Here is a 20,686-nt window from a genome sequence, read left to right as displayed (position 1 = left end):
CAGCATGACTAAGTCACTTCTGGTGAACCAGAGCAGTGCACGGAAATGCCGTTTAGCTTCCCGCTGGAGCGGTACCTAGTTATCTACTTGCACTTTGATGTGCTTTTGAACTGCTAGGTTGGCAGGAGCAGGGACAGAACAATGGGAGCTCACCCTGTTATGGGGATTCGAACCGCCAACCTTCTGAATGACAAGTCCTAGGCTCTGTGGTTTAACCCACAGCACCACCCACGTCCCTCCAAGGGTACAACATAATATAAAATGAGGCACATTGTGTAACAGATGTGTGGAGCCTTTGGCTCTCCGGATATTGCAGAGCTGCAACTTTCATCATCCTGAATAGCTCATTTGGTTAGAGCATGGTGCTGATAAAAGAAAGGTTGTAGGTTCAACCCCCGTATTGGACAGCTGAAACTTCCTGCATTCCAGGGGGTTGAACTAGATGGTCCATAGAATCTCTTTCTGCTCTGCAGTTCTATGATGCAATGATAATTTTTACGTTTGCCTTTTCGACTAGTATTACACATACTATATATGTAGCATTCTTTAACTCTCCCAGGCTGGCAAGTAAGTTGTATCGTCAGAATTAATGGAACACCCCACACAGGCCTAAGCACCCAAGGAGCCTATAAAGCACAGCTGGTGAGGGGCTAGGTTTGGGAGCCTGTATGACATGGGAAGAGTCTCATGGGCCATAAAAAGAAGTCCAGAGGGTCATGTTTGATCATTACACCTGAATTTCTTTCCCCTATACTATATCTAAGAAAATCAGAAGCTACACATACATAGAGAAGCATGCATCTAAGTATCGGGTGACAGACACAGAAAGGGATGGGTGATGGTCATACACCTTGCCCAGCAGTTTCTCTGGGGCATCCATCAGCTACTGAATGAGATGGATATTCAGTGCGGACCTAAAAAAGGTCCTCCTCCCCAAACCCCAATGAGAAGCAAACACAACAGGCTTTTTCTCTCTTTCAAATGCAGGCAGGTAAGCTTTAATGAATGAAAAAAACAGCGTGTGGAAACACTTGCCTGGTGAGCAAATGTCAAAGGGAACAAAAATATTTTACTCTGAAAGATAACAGCACAAAGCGATTGGCATGAGTTTAGCAGGACAGTTGAGGCATCAAAAAACTTGGGCATCCTTCAGAATAGTTGAACATACAGAGAACCAAAGAAGGAGATATTACTTAATGCCTTTGCAGTTTTTTGTTTTGTACTTTGAGTTAAGTAAAAGCGCAGGAGGAAAAGCTGAAAAGTCAAAGCAGCAGATCTACAATCTAGCATAGAGAAGGACACAAGCATCAGGAATGCTGAGCAACCACAGATCCAGTTGTCAGAGTTGTGGATTGAGGGGGCTCAGCAGTGATGACACCCAGGCCTATGACATCAGCAGCAGCCATGAAGGCGTATTAGGAGTTTCCAGGTACCATTTTCTTTTCCAAATTCTTCTGTTGTTGTGGAGATTGACTTTGATCTTAACAGGGAGAACCGCACACCTTGCCAATTCCACGGGGTTGGCACAGACCCAAACGGCTGTATGAGCTTCCGCCGGAGCCCCCACCGCAGGCGGTGTATCCCCCCACTCTAAGTGGCTCGCAAGTGGCGGCAAGGATTGCTCCTGGCACTACCACACACATGGGAGGCGGCTGGATGACTACTTCACATGGTGGTAACTGATTGAGGCAGCCAACATTGGCTCCAGATGTTATACCGAGGCTACTCGATGACACTCCGCCCCCGTAGGAGGACAAGCCCCCACAGGGTGAACACAGTGAGCCCAGACCACCGACCGGGTAGCTGACACAAGATGGGGCACAGGATGAGACACAGCAGGGCTGGCAAGACATCTTGGAGTGATGGAGCTGGGTCTGAAATGACAAGTGACAGGCAAGAGTTAGTGAAAGAAATCAGTTGAGGAAGGGGGTGCTGAAGTCCACCCTTGGAGACTTGTGCAACAATGAGGGATGTTGAAGCAGAGGGGAGAAGCCATGGTAAAAGGAAAATTACAGAGGCTAGTGCTTTGTGGAAGAGCTTTGCGGATGAGATGCTCTGTATTAGACTTCCAGGTTAGCGCCATCAGCTAATGGTGGACTCCCTCTGATTTGGAGGGACCAGCTCCATGGAAATCGGGTCTACACCTCTATGGCGAAGCGGGGACCCTACAGAAAACACAGGCGGGTGAAACCTGTGAACGTGGGGCTCCGCGGGCACCCTTTGCGCCCCCCCATTCGCAAGGAAACCCGTTTACGGGTTTCGGAGTGGAGCGGGGCGAGTGGCGCGGTGCTGTGAGTCAACTGCTTCTTTCACGGAGCGAAGCCACATAGCCGTTGCTGGAGAGCGCTGACTTTTTTCCTGGGACAATTCAACTATAGTAAGCAGCTACCCGTGAGTAGGGGGAATTGGATTTATTTAAAAAGAAGAAAAAAAGACGTAATTGGATACCGAAGCGGGGAGGTCTAAACAGGAAGTCCGCCTTCCGCTTTTGTAAATAGATCAAAGCAAAGAGGCTTTAAGCTAAAGCTTTGGAACTTCGCCTGGAATGGACTGATTTCTAACTCGATAAAATTCCGAACCTCCTTCCTAGGAAGCAGGGAAGGAAGGGGGACGTTTTGGCCTGTGTATTCCTGCAAGAGAGAGGGAAAGAGCTTAATATCCACGGCTCAAACTTGGGAACGGTCTGCCGGTAGACAACGACTGACGTTTTATGAACTGCGGCAATAGAAGGTTTGCTGACAGTAAGAGAGATACATTGTGCCCAGTTATTTTACTTTGTTTGAAAAAAAGAGAGAAAGTAATTGGAAAGTAACAAAAAGTAACAAAAATTAAAACTGTTTATTTTTCTCGGTTGGAGTTTTAAAGGACTGGGTTTTTTGTTCTTTTTTGGACTATTGCAACTGTTTCCCCCTAGAGGGACTTTTAGAAATTTCTACAAGGGGAAATTTCCACTGGTAAACAGACTGTGTATTTGAGATTGACCTTGGCTCTTCTATTGTTTAAGTGTTATGGCAGATGGGAAAGAAAAAGTAGATTTGCCACCCCCAGACAGATCAACAAGGTCTGGGAAGATCTTGGGGCAGTGAAGGCAATCAGCTGCTGGCCTTACTACTACATCTTTGACTGTACCAACACAACCTAAGCCTAGTGGAATGTCTTCAGAAGATGCCTTAGTGCAGTGTTTCCCAGCCTTGGGCCTCCAGCTGTTTTTGAACTACAATTCCCATCATCCCTGACCACTGGTCTTGCTAGCTAGGGATGATGGGAGTTGTAGGCCAAAAACATCTGGAGGCACAAGGTTGGGAAACACTGCCTTAGTGAACCCACTGGCCAAGATTAATGAAACTTTGGTGCAACTCAGTATGAGGGTTGAAGAGACAAATAAGAGGGTCGAGGAGACAAACAAGAAAGTCGATACTGCAACTACTAAAATTGATTTAAATACAGAAACTTTAAACAGTTTGGGACAAAAGGTTAACAGTAATACAGAATCTATCCAGAAATTGTTGCAGGAATCCACTTTGAACCAGGAAAAAGCTGCTGTTGTGGAATTCAAGTTAACACAATTGGAAACAGAGAAGGTTCCAGACCTACAGAAACAAATTCAAGACAATAAATTGACGCTGTCTATGTTGGAACTTAAGGAAAAACAGATGAATTTAAGAATTAGAGCTGTACCCGAATTGGAGGAGGGCACCTTGATAGACTTTTTGACACAGGAATTTGCAGTTTTGGAAGCTGGAATTGAAACAAGAAGAATTTAAAATTGTAAGGGCCTTCAGACTAGGAAAAGGAGGAAAGAAGATCAAAATAAGGGATTGTCTGATCACCCTCCGATCAAAAGAAGAGAGAGACAAAATCTTGGGTCTGCATTTTCAGAATCCTCTGATAATTCTGCAATCAAGAGTGAAAATTTTTAAAGACATACCGAAACATCTTTTGGATCTTAGATCCAACTTTGGAGATTTGGTTGCCCTTCTGAGAAGGAACAAAATCATTTTCAGGTGGGAGTTCCCCCAAGGCCTATCCTTTAGCTACAAAGGAATAAAGATAAAAATAAGATCAGTTGAGGAGAAAGATAAGTTTTTGGGAAATCATGAAGAAGATCTGCAGAAAGAACTTGGAAAAGAGCCAGAAGCTTTGGACAGAAGCCCACCAAAAAGAGGGAAATCAACACCACCGACAGACATAAAGTACTGGGTGCTGGTGGAGGAAAAGCAGAGTAATTACATCATGACACTGCAAGTACTAAGGTGGAATGTGAATGGACTGAACTCCCCAGAAAAAAGGCGGAGAGTCTTTCATTTATTAAAAAAAGAACAATTGGATTTGATTTGTGAACAAGAAACACATGTGACAAGGCTACATCGGAAGATTTTGAGTAACAAAAGATTAGGACATGAATTTATTTCATCAGATAAAGTCAAGAAAAGAGGAGTAGTACTTTATGTAAAGGAGAGCCTGTCACCAAAATTCCTATTTAAAGATGACCAAGGAAGATTTGTTGCAATTAAAATTCAATCACAAGGAGAGAAGTTTTTGATAGTAGGCATCTATGCACCAAATGAGGGGAAATCGGAATTTTTCAAGAAGTTGCATGAAACTTTGATGGATTATTTGGATTATAATATGATCTTGATGGGAGATATGAATGGAGCAGTGTCTACAAATATGGATAAGGCCCAGAGACAGGTGGTTACAAAAGATGGCAGATTACCAAAGACGTTTTTTGATATGGCTGACAATATGGACCTTGTTGACATTTGGAGAACTAAGAATCCCTTGGGAAGAGAAGGAACCTTCTTCTCTGAAGCCAAAATGACATGGACAAGAATTGACCAAATTTGGGTAACTAGGGGGCTGGCCCCGAAGACTAGAAAAGTGGAAATTTGTCCCAAAACCTGCTCCGACCATAATGCGGTGAAGATGGAAATGAAACTAACACCAATTGGTTCCTTTAGATGGAGGATGAATGACTCATTGTTTAGGAATGAAGAAGTGACTAAAAAGGCCCACAAAAACTTGAGAGATTATTTTGAGATAAATATGAGCACCACTGTTGAAAAAAGAGTAATTTGGGACGCAAGTAAAGCAGTTATGAGAGGATTTCTGATACAACAGAATACAATTAGGAAGAGAACTCAAAATGAAAAAAGGACAAAATATGGTCAAATTTGAAGTTATTGCTAGGCCGAATTGCTGCGATAAAGATGAATGTATTGCCAAGGATGTTGTATTTGTTTCAAACATTGCAAATTTTGGATAAGGTGGACTGTTTCAAGAAGTGGCAGAGAGATATTTCTAGATTTGTCTGGCAGGGCAAGAAGCCTCGAATAAAATTTAAGATTTTAACTGATGCTAAAGAAAGAGGGGGATTTGCCCTGCCAGACCTGAAGCTTTACTGTGAATCATCCGCCTTTTGCTGGCTGAGTGAATGGCTGCTTCTTGAAAACACGGACATTTTGGACTTAGAAGATTTCAATAATGTATTTGGGTGGCATGCATATTTGTGGTATGATAAGGTCAAAACACATAAAGCGTTTAAAAACCATATTGTCAGGAAAGCACTGTTTAATGTTTGGATAAGATATAAGGACTTGCTTGAAAATAAAACTCCAAGGTGGTTGTCACCAATGGAAGCTAAGGCTCTGAAAAAACCCAATATGGAGGCAAATTGGCTGAAATATTGGGAAATTTTGGAACAAGAAGGAGATAGATTAAAACTGCAGAGTTTTGACAAACTAAAAAACAAAGTATGAGATTGGCTTCATTATTATCAAATAAGGGAGGCTTATAATTTGGATAAGAAAATTGGCTTTCAGGTGGAAAAATCAAAATTGGAAACAGAATTGGTAGATCCTAAAACTAAGAATTTGTCAAGAATGTATAACTTGCTGTTGAAATGGAATACACAGGATGAAATGGTGAAATCTGCTATGATTAAATGGGCACAAGATGTTGGACATAACATTATGATGGCTGACTGGGAAAAGTTATGGACCACAGGTATGAAGTTTACGGCATGTAATGCCTTAAGAGAGAATATAATGAAAATGATTTACAGGTGGTACTTGACACCAGTCAAGCTTGCAAAAATTTATCATTTGCCCGATAATAAATATTGGAAATGTAAAAAGATTGAAGGTACATTCTTTCACCTTTGGTGGACATGCCCAAAGATTAAGACTTTTTGGGATATGATCTATAATGAAATGAAAAAGGTATTTAAATATACCTTCCAGAAGAAACCAGAGGCCTTTCTCTTGGGCATAGTCGGCCAATTGGTGTGAAAGGAGGACAGAACTTTTTTTATGTACGCCACAACAGCAGGAAGAATACTCATCGCAAAGTATTGGAAAACACAAGATCTACCCACTCGGGAAGAATGGCAGATGCAGGTGATGGACTATATGGAACTGGCTGAGATGACTGGCAGAATCCAAGACCAAGGAGAAGAGTCGGTGGAAGAAGAGTGGAAGAAATTTAAAGTTTATCTTCAGAAATATTGTAAAATTAAGGAATGTTAGAAAGATGTTGAGAAAAAAATTATGTGGTTTTAGCAGAAAAGATATAAAGGATTAAGTAAAAATGAATTGGTGAAAGAGAGAATGTAAAATTATAGTATATTAAGATAAACTATTAGGATAAAAACAAAGTTGGAAGGATTTGCTGGAATATCTAACTGAATTAGAATACAAAAATGGGAGGCGTGAGGAGGTCAAGGAAATAAGTGAATGTAAGTAAGTGATTTAAAGATTTGACTTCTTTCTTATTTCTGTTTTCTGTTTTCTGTTTTTTGATGATGTTTTTCTATATGTATTGTTTTTTTCTTTTTCTTCTTTGATTGTTATGTGTATATATATATCTTTTTCTTTTTTCCCTGTAACCTTTAAAATCTTAATAAAAATTTATTTTTAAAAAAGAGATGCTCTGTATTAGGAGTGACCAATGTGGTGTCCTCTAGATGTTGTTGGCATGCAACTCCCACCAGCCCCAGCTAATGTTGCCAAAGTCTCAGAATATGATCTGAGTTGAAGTCCACGATGTTTAGTGGACACTGCATTGGGCCTCTTCTCCTGACTCTCATTAGGTATCTCTTACAAAAGACACTTTACAAATGGCATAGAATGATGCAATATCTAAGGTATGTAGGGTGCAGGAAAGAAAAAAGTTGACCACAGCAAATAATCAAATAATAAAGAGGGACAGGCCATAGCTCAGTGGTAGAGCATCTTCCTTGCACAAAGGAGGTCACAAGTTCAATCCCTGGCATGTCCTGGTAGGGCTGGGAGAGACTCCTGCCTGAAAACCTGGAGAGTTACTGTCCATCCCTTTTCACAGTGCTGACCAAGATGGACCAAGAGCTGGTACCCACCTTTGTGGATGTGAGTCAACCATACTTTTTCCTCTTCCTGTTTTGGGGCAACTAGCCTGCAAACATGTGCAGACCATGCAGGTGTCCCTTTTTTCCAGAGACAGTCCCGGATGTACAGAAACCATTCTTGTTTCTGATGTCCTGCTTTTCCTTAGGATGTCCATATTTTCATCTGAGAAATGTTGGAGGCTATGGAGTTATATTAGCCCCCAAGACAAAGGCATCTGAAGGCATCCCTGTATGGGGACGTTTTCTTAAAATGTTTAATGTTTTATTATGCTTTTGTATATATTTGTATCCTTCTAGAGGGGCTGGGGAAACCCAGTCAGACAAGTAGGATTTAGATAGTAAAATTATTACTATTATGGTAATAGATGTCCCCAGTGATCCCCCCACCCAGAGGATACTCAAGGGTACGTAGTACTGGCGCCCCCCTCTCTCTCTCTCTCTCGTTAAAAATTGTGGCTCTTACTGTAACAATTTCATGGTGAGTACTGGCACCTATTTTTCCAGAAAGAAAGCACTGGATGTCCCTATTTTCATAGAAGAAATTTTGGAGGGTATGCAGAACCAGAACTACTCTCAGCGAGGGATGGAGAAAGAAATTTGTTTCAGTTTGCATATAAAGAGAATTTTACCTAATTTTACCTAATTTTTATGTTCTGAAACAAAACATGGATGGACATAAAAGGGGCCTGCTAGGTCAGGCCTGTTGTATGAAACTGTGAGGAACTAAAGTTACTGGGAAGGTCAGAGAGAGAGAGAGAGAGAGAATATCTGAGAGGAAGCCAAAATGAACAGATTCCTCCACCCCTTACTAGGATGTGGCTCACACCACTTGACCCAAAATCTGATATTTAGGAGCGTATGAAAAACCTGCTGGGTCAGCAAATGGCCCAACATCCTGTTCTCACAATCACCAACCAGATAGATGCATCTTCAGGAAAACCCAAAAGCAGAACCTGAGCATGAGAGCAACTCTCCCCTCCTGAGGATTTCAGCGATTGGCATTCAGAAGCATTCAGCTTCCAACCACGGGAGCAGAGAATAGCCATCGTGGCTAGTGATTTCATTATTTCACCCACACATACAGAATTAGAATGAATGAAACGTACTTACCAAGAGCAGTAGCAGAAGACAGAGAGAAGGTGCTTGAGTCTGATGAGATTGGTCTGCTGTGCCATGTGCTTTTATACAGTTTCTTAGAAAAAGGAAGTCACGTCTGAATCACAGCTGAGTATCACCTTTGCTGCACATATCAAAGCTACATTGGCCTATGTTATTTTCTAAGGCTGCAAGCATATTATAGGGTCTCCTCATATTATTATAGGGTAACTATATTATAACCTCTTGCAACCTCTCATTTCAGATATTATAGTCCTTGGCTGTAGCTAATTCTACTCCAGTCAGATCAACGCTGATGTGTCTTTCATTAATTTGTTGTTGTTGTTTAAGTTGGTGGTTTGTGTTCATTGTCTATGTTTCCTGAACCCACAACACACCGGAAGCCCCTTAGCTTCCATTCTCCTTAATGAGGACAATGGGAACTAAATTTGCACCCATTAAAAAAAAAAAATGTATCTAGTGAGTTATATCTAACTTATAAACCGCTGATCTGCCAATGTCTGCTTGACTCAGTGTGTACTTGGAGGAGGAATGACCAGCTGGAGAAGCGTAGAAAGAAAAAAACACCATGGTGCACAAGCATCAGCACAACCAGACGCCTTCATCTGCCCCAGCTGCTACAAAACTTGTATCTCCCATATTGGTTTCTACAGTCACAGAAGGCACTGTAACTCTACAATGGTTTGACTTCACCCCCAAAGACGCACTCTTCCATTATCTCCTGAGACAGACTGAGAACAAGAAGTAGTCTCGGAATCAGAGGAGACCTATTGAAATCAATGACCATGGCTAACTCCAAACTGCGTGAATGGTCTGCAAATAAAAAATGCTGTTCAAGGCAAACAGGACACTGACAAACTGGAACGTGTCCAGAGGAGAGCAACCAAAATGGTCAAAGGCCTGGAAATGATGCCTTATGAGGAACGGCTAAGGGAGCTGGGCATGTTTAGCCTGGAGAGGAGGAGGTTAAGGGGTGATATGATAGCCATTTTCAAATATATAAAAGGATGTCACATAGAGGAGGGAGAAAGGTTGTTTTCTGCTGCTCCAGAGAAGCGGACACGGAGCAATGGATCCAAACTACAAGAAAGAAGATTCCACCTAAACATTTGGAAGAACTTCCTGACAGTAAGAGCTGTTCAACACTGGAATTTGCTGCCAAGGAGTGTGGTGGAGTCTCCTTCTTTGGAGGTCTTTAAGCAGAGGCTTGACAACCATATGTCAGGAGTCCTCTGATGGTGTTTCCTGCTTGGCAGGGGGTTGGACTCGATGGCCCTTGTGGTCTCTTCCAACTCTATGATTCTATGATTCTAGTGTAAAGGAATGATCTCAATGCTAGACTTCTGTTGATGCAGCCTAGAATAGCATTAGCTGATTTGCTTCTGCATCACACTCTTGACTTTTGTTAATCTGGTGGTCTATTAAGACTCCTAGATCCTTTTTCACATCTACTACTAGTAAGCCAGGTTTCACCCATCTTACATTTGTGTATCTAGTTATTCCTGTTTATGTGTTGAATCTTACATCTGTCCATGTCGAAAGTTATTTGCTTAGTTTCGACCCAGTTCTCAATCCTTCCAAGGTCACCTTCAATCCTAATTCTGTCTTCTGTGGCATCATTCCTTTAATCAAGTCATTTTTAAATATGTTTAACAATCATGTATCTGTTATTTTCATTACAATTCAAAGAAGGAAAAACACTGCTTTTCTACAAATTCCAGAAATGTGCTCTTCTCACCAACTCATAATCAATAAAATCTCACCAACTTCTAACAAATGTATCTCATAGGGGAATGGTTGGCAGGAGCTGGGACAGAGCAACAGGAGCTCACTCTGTTGCAGGGATTCGAACCGCCAACCTTCTGATCAGAAAGCCCAAGAGGCTCAGTGGTTTAGACCACAGTGCCACCCGGATCCACAGACTGAAAAAATATTCATAATATCCCACATACATTTTGAATTTAAAAGAAATTTGAACCTTTTTTAGGGGCAGGGGGAAGAAATGGTCAGGAGTTGGCGGGCCATCCCATTCCTAATTTCCTTTCTGTATCTTATTCTGCAAGAACATCCTTCCCTAAGATTTCTAATATGGTTTGCTGACTAAAAAAATCCTGTAAAATTTGTAGGAGTGTCTTCTAGGAGTGGCAGCTTCTGGGAAGCTCAGATTCCTTTGGATTTCTCCCTTGTTGCTTTAGAACTAAGATCAGCACCACACCCAAGAGCTAAAAGCATCTTTGCCACTGTAGTTCCTTTACAATATTCGGCCGGAAAAAAATTAAACATGAGCACCTGCTCCTGGTAGTTTAAGTTTATTAATTGATCCTTTCTTGTTGGCAGGTGTAAGCCTCATCATATAAATATATATATATGCTTGAGAAGAGTTTTATTATGAAACCACACCTTTCAGTTATCCTGCCACGGTGGTGATTAAAATTGTAGTAATAGAATGTAAGTAGCACCCCGTGCTCAGTGCCATCCACTTATAGATAGCCAAAGGCATTCCTTCTCTCAGAGAGTTAGATCAAAGCAACCAAGAGGCAGCTGGTTTTTGTGTGTGTTATAGTTAGCTGTGTAAGACATGCTTCGTCATTAGGGCTGCATGGTTCACCTCTGTATTGGGGTCCTTCATTCCATACAGGATGGAGAGAATAAAAATCTTAGGTGTGGGCAGGAGAGGCAGAGCATCAATAGGTAAAAAAGGTAAAGGTAAAGGACCCCCGAACAGTTAAGTCCAATCACAGGCAACTATGGGGTTGTGGTGCTCATCTTGCTTTCAGGTCAATGGAGCTGGCGTTTGTCCACAGACAGCTGATCGGGCCATTTGGCCAGCATGACTAAACTGCTTCTGGCTCAACGGGACACCATGATGGAAACCAGAGTGCATGGAAATGCCTTCTACCTTCCCGCCACAGTGGTACCTATTTATCAACTTGCACTGGTGTGCTTTGGAACAGCTAGGTTGGCAGGAGCTGGGAAAGATCAATGGGAGCTTACTCCGTTGCGGGGATTTGAACCGTGACCTTCTGATCACCAAGAGGCTCAGTGGTTTTTGTTTTTTAAAAAATCAGTTTTTATTAGTTTTCATACATATATCAAACATTCAACTTAACCAAACAATCATTTTGTAAATTCTCCTCTCCCCCTTCGGGGGGGGGGTGCTGTGGGTTAAACCACAGAGCCTAGGACTTGCCGATTGGAAGGTCGGCGGTTCGAATCCCCGCGGCGGGGTGAGCTCCTGTTGCTCGGTCCCTGCTCCTGCCAACCTAGCACTTCGAAAGCACGAAGTGCAAGTAGATAAATAGGTACCGTTCTGGCGGGAAGGTAAACGGAGTTTCCGTGCATTGTTCTGGTTCAACAGAAGCGGCTTAGTCATGCTGGCCACATGACCCGGAATGTGTATGCCAGCTCCCTCGGCCAATAAAGCGAGATGAGCGTCGCAACACCAGAGTCGGCCACGACTGGACCTAATGGTCAGGGGTCCTCTCCCCCTTGGTTTCCCTCCATTTCCTTTTTTGGTTTGTTAAAGTACTTGCTGCATTCTGCTGCTTATATATAGTAGTATATTATCACATTGTTATCTTTCTTGTTCTCTCTAATTACATTATATATGTTTATTTAAATCCTGCCAAAGAATCCATACTTTTACATTGTTTCTGCAAATATGTTACAAAAGGTTCCCATTCTTTTCAAAAGTCACGCAGTTTGTCTGTCAATTTTGGTAATTCTGCATATTCCATCAACTTTTCATGCCATTGTTCTTTGGATAGTATTTCTCCCGTCTTCCAGTTTTGTGCTATTAAAATTCTTGCTGCTGTTGTCACATACATAAACAGTGTTCTCAATTCTTTCTTCACATCTTGTCCTAAAACACCCAACAGAAAAGCTTTTGGTTTCTTTACAAATGCTATTTTAAACATTTTTTTCAATTCGTTATAAATCATTCCCCAATATTTTTTTACAATTTTACATTCCCACCACATGTGGTAAAAGGTCCCTTCCTTTTCTTTACATCTCCAGCAAATCTTCTGTTCTGTTTTTTACATCTTTGTATAATGGGCGATCTGACTGCGACATTTGTCGCCCCATTGATCACCAGGGTTGATTCGGCAGAGGCTCAGTGGTTTAGACCACAGCGTCACCCGCATCCCTACAGAGCATCAATATGAACAGAGGAACCTATTATATCTTCAGGTGACATCCACACCAAATGCTTACCATACTTGGACGCCACTTTAAACAGTCATGGCTTCCCCCAAAGAATTATGGGAGCTGCAGTTTGTTAAGGATGATGAGAGTAATTAGGAGACCCTGTGCCCCCTCCCAGAGCTACAAATTCCCAGAGTAGTTTAACAAGCAATCCCTCTTGCCAGTGAACTCTGGAGATTGTAGGCCTGGAAGGGGAATAAGGGAATCCAGACCAAGTGTCCCTATTTTCCAGGGATGACCCTGTTTTAGAGAAGCTGTCCCTGTTTCTGATGGATCCCGGAATGTCCCACTTTTCCTTATGATGTCCGTATTTTTCATTGGAGAAATGTTGGGGGGTATGGAGTTATCCAACCTCCGAGCTGTCTGAAGGCAATCCTGTATAGGGAAGGGTTTTTTTTAATGCTTAATGTTTCATTATGTTTTTATGTATGTTGGAAGCAGTCCAGAGTAGCTGTGGCAACCCAGTAAGATGTGTGATGTATAAATAGTCAGATTATCATTATGGAACGGGGCGTCCCTGTTTTCGTTGGAGAAATGTTGGAGGGTATGGGAATCTCCTAGCAACACCCAGCATGTTTAAGAAACTGAGGCTCCCAGGATCCTTTGGGGGAAGCCATGATTGTTTCATGTGGTATGATGATGCTGTAAATGTAAGGTGCAGGAGGGTGGCGGTAGCAGCAGCCGTGGGACTAACTTAAATCCTTCAATCTCAATGCCTTGTAGACCATATCTGCACAGTTATCATTCCCATAATACAGTGGTACCTCGGGATGCGAACGGGATCCATTCTGGATGTTCGCATCCTGAACATAACATAAGATGCGGCAGTGCGTCTGAGCGGGTCACGTTTCGCAGCTTCTGTGCATACGTGTGACGTCATTTTGACCGTCTGCACATGTGCAAGCGGTGAAACCCAGAAGTAACACACTCCATTATATCCGGGTCACCACAGAGCGCAACCTGAAAGCGCTCAACCTGAAGCGTATTTATCCCGAGGTATGACTGTATTTTATTATGCCCCCCCCATAATATTTTATTCAAGTTGGCATCCCTGCCCACAAGTTGTTGACCCTGGATAGCAAGATGTTGCTCAAGGGACCTGGACACCGAGGACATTAACCTCCAGAAATGCATGGTGGAAGAGGCAACCCAGTTTTGTAGGAAGTAGTAGACAGCCCCATTGAGGCCTGTAATTTTCTCAAATGAAAGAGGACTGCAGGTTTAAACATATTCATCAGATTAGCTGCCATAAGGCATGGGTGGACATTCGTGACTAAAGTCAAATTAGCTAAAATCTTCCCTTGGGCAAAAGGAGGATATCCAATACAGCAGGTTTGATCCACACACAACAGTATAAAAGCTATCACAACTCTTCAGTCTTTCACTAGCACCTTTCAACTCCTCCTGACTTTTCAGCGACTAGGTAAGTCTGATCTAACTGTGTTCTTGTTTCCCCCCTCTATTTTGTGCCACCCTTTCAAAAACTTTGAGATCCGCTGCCACTCAGTGTGGATAATCTTAAACTAGATAGACCAGGGTTTCCCAAACTCATGTTTCCATCTGCTTTTGGACTAAGGTTGCCATTTTTAAAAAGTGAAAATATGGACAGAAAAGCTGTTGAGCTGCTTTTGGCAACGCTGTTGAACTTTTCTTTCAAAAAGAAAACAAAACATGAGTTTTGGAGCTATTTTTAATTAAAATCGCCCGGATACTGTTTACAAGGTCTGAATACCAGCTATGTCTGGGAATTTCTGCACATATGGCAACCCTATTTTGGACTGCACTTTCCATCAAGTCCTGCTAGCTAGGGGTGATGGGAGTTGCAGTCCAAAAACATCAGGATACCCAAGTTTGAGAAACCCTGAGATAGATTATGGGTCTAACTCAGTTGAAAGCAGCCTCTGATGTTCTGACATGTTGACCATGGCAAACTCCAGGTTTGGGGAGGCCTTGAGAAATGTGCATTCTGTTAATGGACTTGACGTTCAGGCCTGCTATGCAGGAGCATCCAAATGAACCAGTTAGATCATTTTAGACTCTGGACTGAATAGCCCTTTAAGATGCTACCATGTATTATTTGGTTTCAAAATTCAGGAAGCCAAACCTACATTTTAGGTGGGGAACACCCACTCACTCGTGGACTAATACAGCTGAGAGGGACTTTGAACCTCTGCTCCAAACTCCTTTCTTGACTGTAACACAAGGCAGGTGGATATCCTTTTTAATTTTCCCACAATGGCACTCCCACACCATTAGCAAGTCTTTCTTTCTAGTGATCAGAAAGATGCCTTAAACTGATTCAGGCTTTTGGTCCATCTTGGTCAGCACTGTGAACAGGGATGGACAGGTTTTCAGGCAGGAGTCTCTCCCAGCCCTACCAGGACATGCCAGGGATTGAACTTATGAACTCCATTGTGCAAGGAAGATGCTCTACCATTGAGCTATGGCCTGCCCCTCTTTATTATTTGATTATTTGCTGTGGTCACCTTTTTTCTTTCCTGCACCCTACATACCTTAGATCAGTGGTTCTCAACCTGTGGGTCCCCAGATGTTGTTGGAGTACAACTCCCATCATCCCTGAGCTCTGGCCTTGCTAGCTAGGGGTGATGGAAGTTGTGGTCTAACAACATCTGGGGACCCACAGGTTGAGAAAGGCTGCCTTAGATATTGCATCATTCTATGCTATTTGTAAATTGTCTTTTGTAAGAGATACCTAATGAGAGTCAAGAGCAGAGGTACCCAATGCAGTGTCCACTAAACATCGTGGACTTCAACTCTGATCATTCTGAAACTTTGGCAACATTAGCTGGGGCTGGTGGGAGTTGCATGCCAACAACATCTAGAGGACACCATGTTGGTCACTCCTAATATAGGGCATCTCATCCACAAAGGCAGGTACCAGCTCTTCCACAAAGCACTAGCCTCTGTAATTTTCCTTTTAACATGGCCTCTCCCCTCTGCTTCAACGTCCCCCATTGTTGCACAAGTTCTCCTTCAGCATCCCCTTCCTCAGCTGATTTCTCCCACTAACTCTTGTCTGCCACTTGTCATTTCAGACCCAGCTCCATCACTCCAAGATGTCTTGCCAGCCCTGCTGCGTCTCATCCTGTGCCCCATCTTGTGTCAGCTACCCGGTCGGTAGTCTGGGCTCACTGTGTTCACCCTGTGGGGGCTTGTCATCCTACGGGGGCTTGTCCTCCTACGGGGGCGGAGTGTCATCGAGTAGCCTCGGTATAACATCTGGAGCCAATGTTGGCTGCCTCAATCAGTTACCACCATGTGAAGTAGTCATCCAGCCGCCTCCCATGTGTGTGGTAGTGCCAGGAGCAATCCTTGCCGCCACTTGCGAGCCAGTTAGAGTGGGGGGACACACCGCCTGCGGTGGGGGCTCCAGCGGAAGCTCATACGGCCGCTTGGGTCTGTGCCAACCTTCCCGCCGAGTGTCCGTTGCCAAGGTGTGTGGTTCTCCCTGTTAAAGTCACAGGAACAGGATATAATTTTTAAAAATGGTACCTGAAAAATTACAATATGGATTCATGGCTGATGATGATATGATGGGCCTGGGTGTCATCACTGCTGAGCTCCCTCAATCCACAGCACTGTCAACTGGATCTGTGGCTGCTCAGCATTCCTGGTGCTTGTGTCCATCTCTATGCTAGATTGTAGATCTGCTGCTTAGACGTTTTCTCTTGACCTTGATTAATGTAATCCAAATGGGAATTGCAATGACATGAAATGTTATTTCCTTCTTTGGTTTTCTGTATGTTTAACTGTTCTGAAGGACGCTCAAGTTTTTTTGATGCCTCAACTGTCCTGTTAAACCCATGTCTGCCTTTGGATTCCTTTGCTTTCAGAGTAAAATATTTTATTTTTGTTCCCTTTGACATTTGCTCACCAGGCAAATGTTTTCACGCACTCCATTAAAGCTTCTGCATTTGAAAGAAAAAGAAATGTTGTGTTTGCTTCTTATTTTGAAAAAAAACAACCCAAACCTTTTTGGGCCACACAGATCATCCATCCATCAACCATCCCTAGTTATCTGTCTCTGTCACCTGATACTTAGATACCTTTATGATTCCAATTTTCTGAGATGCATTCTAGGGAAACAAAAACTCCCACACTTCCTTCCAGACCTCATCCTCACCAACTCCTATTTGCAGTCTCCTTGAGTGTTTTGTCCTGCATGGGATGTTTCATGGAATTCTGATAATACTACTTTCTGGTCTGGATGGGGGATAGAGAGGACAGTGAGTGCAGTGTGTGTGTGTGTGTGTGTGTGTGTGTGTGTAAAAAGGATCTAAAATATAAATGTAAAATTTACATTTGTTGTTCTGCCCATTTTTCTCTCTGGTCCTGCACACCTCTGACATGTGGCCCCCAGAAGGTTAACCAGACTAAAAACTGGCCCTTTGAAGATGGATCCCCATAACTGGTATATCATCTCTTGCCCTTAGGCAAGTTGAGGCTCTTCCAGATTTCCATTTGCCTTACCACTTTCACCCTGGAAAACCAGTGATTTAGCGCTGAATCAAGACAAACATCAATCAGGTTTTCCTCAGATGGCTGTGTGGATATTTCACCCCTCCCACTGCAAGAATCTACTGACAATGTTTTCAGAAAGGAGGGGGCGGAATCTGCTCATCGCTTCTTCCGCTCCAGCCTGACTCTGCTAAAAAGTCTGAGTGTTATCTGTGTAGAGATAAGGTGACTGCTTAAGCAACTGTAACACTCATGCAGTACAGTAGCCTCCGATAGTTGTTAGTCTTTAGTTTATTTTAGTTTGCAGTAGCTGTAAAAGAATAAAGAAGTTATGCTTCAGAGCCGTCGTTTGTGTAGTTCATACTCTGCTGTGCTCTGCTGACTTTGGCGCTCACAACTCAAAGCTGTGAGTCCATTGCACTTAGACCTGCTTCCCTGCAGTGGAAGGTCTCTGGAAGTGCTTTCTCAGTCGGGGCTGAAGAGGTTGAGCCCAGTTGTTGGCACCGGCTCAAAGGCGAAGCTGACAGGCTGTATGTTCCGATTTAGTGCTAAAGTGTGAGTTTACTGGGGAAAAGCAGTGGGGTAAAGGCAGAATCACTTGGGCCCATGCCTCAGAAGCATGGGGCATATGGAGAAAAGCTCAGACCCATGCTTTCTAGGCTCAGGACAAGAGGAAGTGCAGACAGAGTCCTAAATCTCAGCATATCTGACTGCGTCAAATTTCCCCTTTGAATGGCCTACAGTTTGAGTGGAATCACCTGGAGTAGGGCAGGTGAGAAACAAGGATTGCTTACGCACACCCGAAATAAACACATTAGACATGTCTAGAGCTAAAGGCCACGGGGTGGAGACAATAGGTAGGCAGGTTTTTTCCTGCTTCTTTCTTAATGCTATAACTCAAGGTCATCCAATGAAGGTACTTCTTCACTCTTCATTATGGGTGGCATTAAACTACACTTTGGGACGCAGGTGGCGCTGTGGTCTAAACCACTTAGCCTAGGCTTGCTGATCGGAAGGTCGGCAGTTCGAATCCCCATGATGGGCTGAGCTCCCATTGCTCAATCCCAGCTCCTGCAAACATAGCAGTTCAAAAGCACGTCAAAGTGCAAGTAGATAAATAGGTACCGCTCTGGCAGGAAGGTAAACGGCGTTTCCGTGCGCTGATCTGGTTTGCCAGAAGCGGCTTAGTCATGCTGGCCACATGACCCGGAAGCTGTCTGCGGACAAACGTCGGCTCCCTCTTTTTTAAAAAAATAATATTTATTAAGAGTTTAAAGGTTACAAAAAGAAAAAAAAGAGTTAAACAAAACAGAACAATACAATACAATACAATACAAGAAAAACAAAAACACTACTTATCTTAACAAAACAAAAACAAAAACAGAAACAATTAAAAACACATCCAACATTTCCATATCTTATCTTTCATTTACTTGTTTCATTGACCTCCTCGCACCTCCCTTTTTTGTATTCCAGTTCAGTTAGCTATTTCAGCAAATCCTTTCCATCTTCCTCAGTTTTTGTCCTATAATTTATCTTAACACAATCTAACTTTATTTTCCCCTTTAGTCCATTAACAATCTATTTTTACTTAATTCTTTATAACATTTCTGCTAAAGCCATATAACTTCATTCCTTCTAACATTCATTAATTTTACAGTGTTTCTGTAAATAGTCTTTAAATTTTTTCCAATCTTCTTCCGCCGACTCTTCTCCCTGGTCTCGGATTCTGCCAGTCATTTCCGCCAGTTCCATGTAGTCCACAAACGTCAGCTCCCTCAGCCAGTAAAGCGAGATGAGTGTTGCAACACCAGAGTCGTTCATGACTGGACTTAACTGTCAGGGGTCCTTTACCTTTTTTAAACTACATTTTAGTCATAGAATTGTAGAGTTGGAAGAAATCCTAAAAGTAATCAAGTTCAACCCCCTGCAATGCAGGAATCCCAACTATAGTATCTATGACAGATGGCCATCAAAGCTCTGCTTTAAAACCTCCAATAAAGGAAAGTCCACTACCTTTCAAGGGAGTCTGTTCTACTTTGGAACAACTCTTACCACCATAAAGTTATTCCTGACGTTTAGTCGGAATCTCCTTTCTTGTAACTTGAAGCCATATTTCCTCTCAGTCTCCCCCTTTCCTTGCTAAATATACCCAGCTCCTTCAACCATTCCTCATAAGGCTTAGAGTAGACCCACTGAAATTTATGAACAAGACTCCATTAATTTCAACATGAGAAAAACATGGTTCAATTTGCTCCCACAAGAGGTAGCAACAGGTACCAATCTGGACAGCTTTAAAAGAGGATTAGACATTTCATGGTGGATAAGAAAGCTATCAATGCCTACTAGTCACAAGGGCTGTGTAGAACCTCCACAAAGAATTATGGAGGCTGTAGCTATGATTCCCAGAGTTCCTTGGAAAGAGGAACTGATTGTTAAATTGCTCTAGGACAGGTGATAATATTGATGGTGTCTTTGCACTGGGCTTTCCTTCTCTTCCTCCCTTCTCCCTCTGCTGAAGCCTGATGGAATTGCAACCGTTAGGTGACAGCTGATAGTGGGACAAGTCTGGTGGAGCTGGTTTCTCAGGTAGGTTATTGGAGTAGGCTTACTTCACTCTTCATTCCTGCTTCCTCTGCAGCAGCATCATGGGATAGATGCTGCTAGGTGACGGTAGAAGGAGGGGCCTGATGGTTCTGGTTCCTCAGAAGAGTTGACTGAATGGCCCTCCTTCTCCTCAACCTTGCTCTGCTATGGTCTGTTGGAATACCTTTTGTTTGTTTTGTAATAGATTTGGGGGGATCCACCTAAGCCCTAGAATTTAATAAATGGTAGGATTTTGATTATTTGGGATGAGATGGGAGAAATGCCAGCTGCACAATAATTTCCTGGCTAGCCTATGCAAAATGACCTGGGCAAGCTAGGGCCATTAAGAAACAATACAGGGCCATAGAGAGCCATTGGCAATGCAAGAAAACTCCTTCCCCTTGTCCTGAGGTGTGAACAGAGACTGAGGGGGGGGGGTTGGAAGCTTGCCAGGGTAACTGGGGGTGAGGAAAGGAGAGTTTTTAGGAAGGTGATCTGGGAGGAAGAGAAAAGGGTGGGATGCCTGATGGTTGACTGGGAGAGATGTCTTGGACTCCAAGGCTGCACTACAGTGGGGGACAAGTCCCTCTTGAAATGGCCATGCAGTAAGATCTGGACACCATGCAGACTGAAGGTGTAAATAGGTGAATAAACCATATTTCTTAAAGCTATCATAGTCTCTGCCATACAGTGCTACCTTGGTTCTCAAACACCATGGTACTCAAACAATTTAGAACCCAAACACTGCAAACCAGGAAGTAAATGTTTTAAAAAGCCGAACATGCTCCGTTTTTATTGTTACGCTTCTGATTTGAGTGCCACACTTCCATTTTGAGTGCTATGCTGAGGTCTGTTTGTTTTTGCTATTTATTTTGCATTTTTGTGGCTTTTTTGTGGCTGTGTGGAACCCAGTTC

At 42.9% G+C, this 20,686-nt stretch overlaps 3 long non-coding RNA genes across 3 annotated transcripts in view; 1 reads left to right on the top strand and 2 right to left on the bottom strand.

Moving 5' to 3' along the window:
- Nucleotides 1-20,686, bottom strand: part of LOC309358725 — a 258,724-nt gene that overhangs the window by 229,922 nt on the left and 8,116 nt on the right. The gene's annotated exons all lie outside the window — the stretch shown is intronic.
- Nucleotides 966-8,811, bottom strand: LOC309359225. Its single transcript, XR_014163785.1, has 2 exons — nucleotides 8,495-8,811; nucleotides 966-1,874 (listed from the first exon to the last, which is right to left on the bottom strand). It is a non-coding gene; the product is annotated as an uncharacterized lncRNA (long non-coding RNA).
- Nucleotides 14,097-16,657, top strand: LOC309358762. Its single transcript, XR_014163568.1, has 2 exons — nucleotides 14,097-14,129; nucleotides 15,763-16,657. It is a non-coding gene; the product is annotated as an uncharacterized lncRNA (long non-coding RNA).

This window comes from Podarcis melisellensis (assembly GCF_964234715.1).
Source record: "Podarcis melisellensis genome assembly, chromosome: 16".
In the NCBI taxonomy this organism is placed as follows: Eukaryota; Metazoa; Chordata; class Lepidosauria; order Squamata; family Lacertidae; genus Podarcis; species Podarcis melisellensis.
This window is presented reverse-complemented; position numbering and strand designations above follow the sequence as displayed.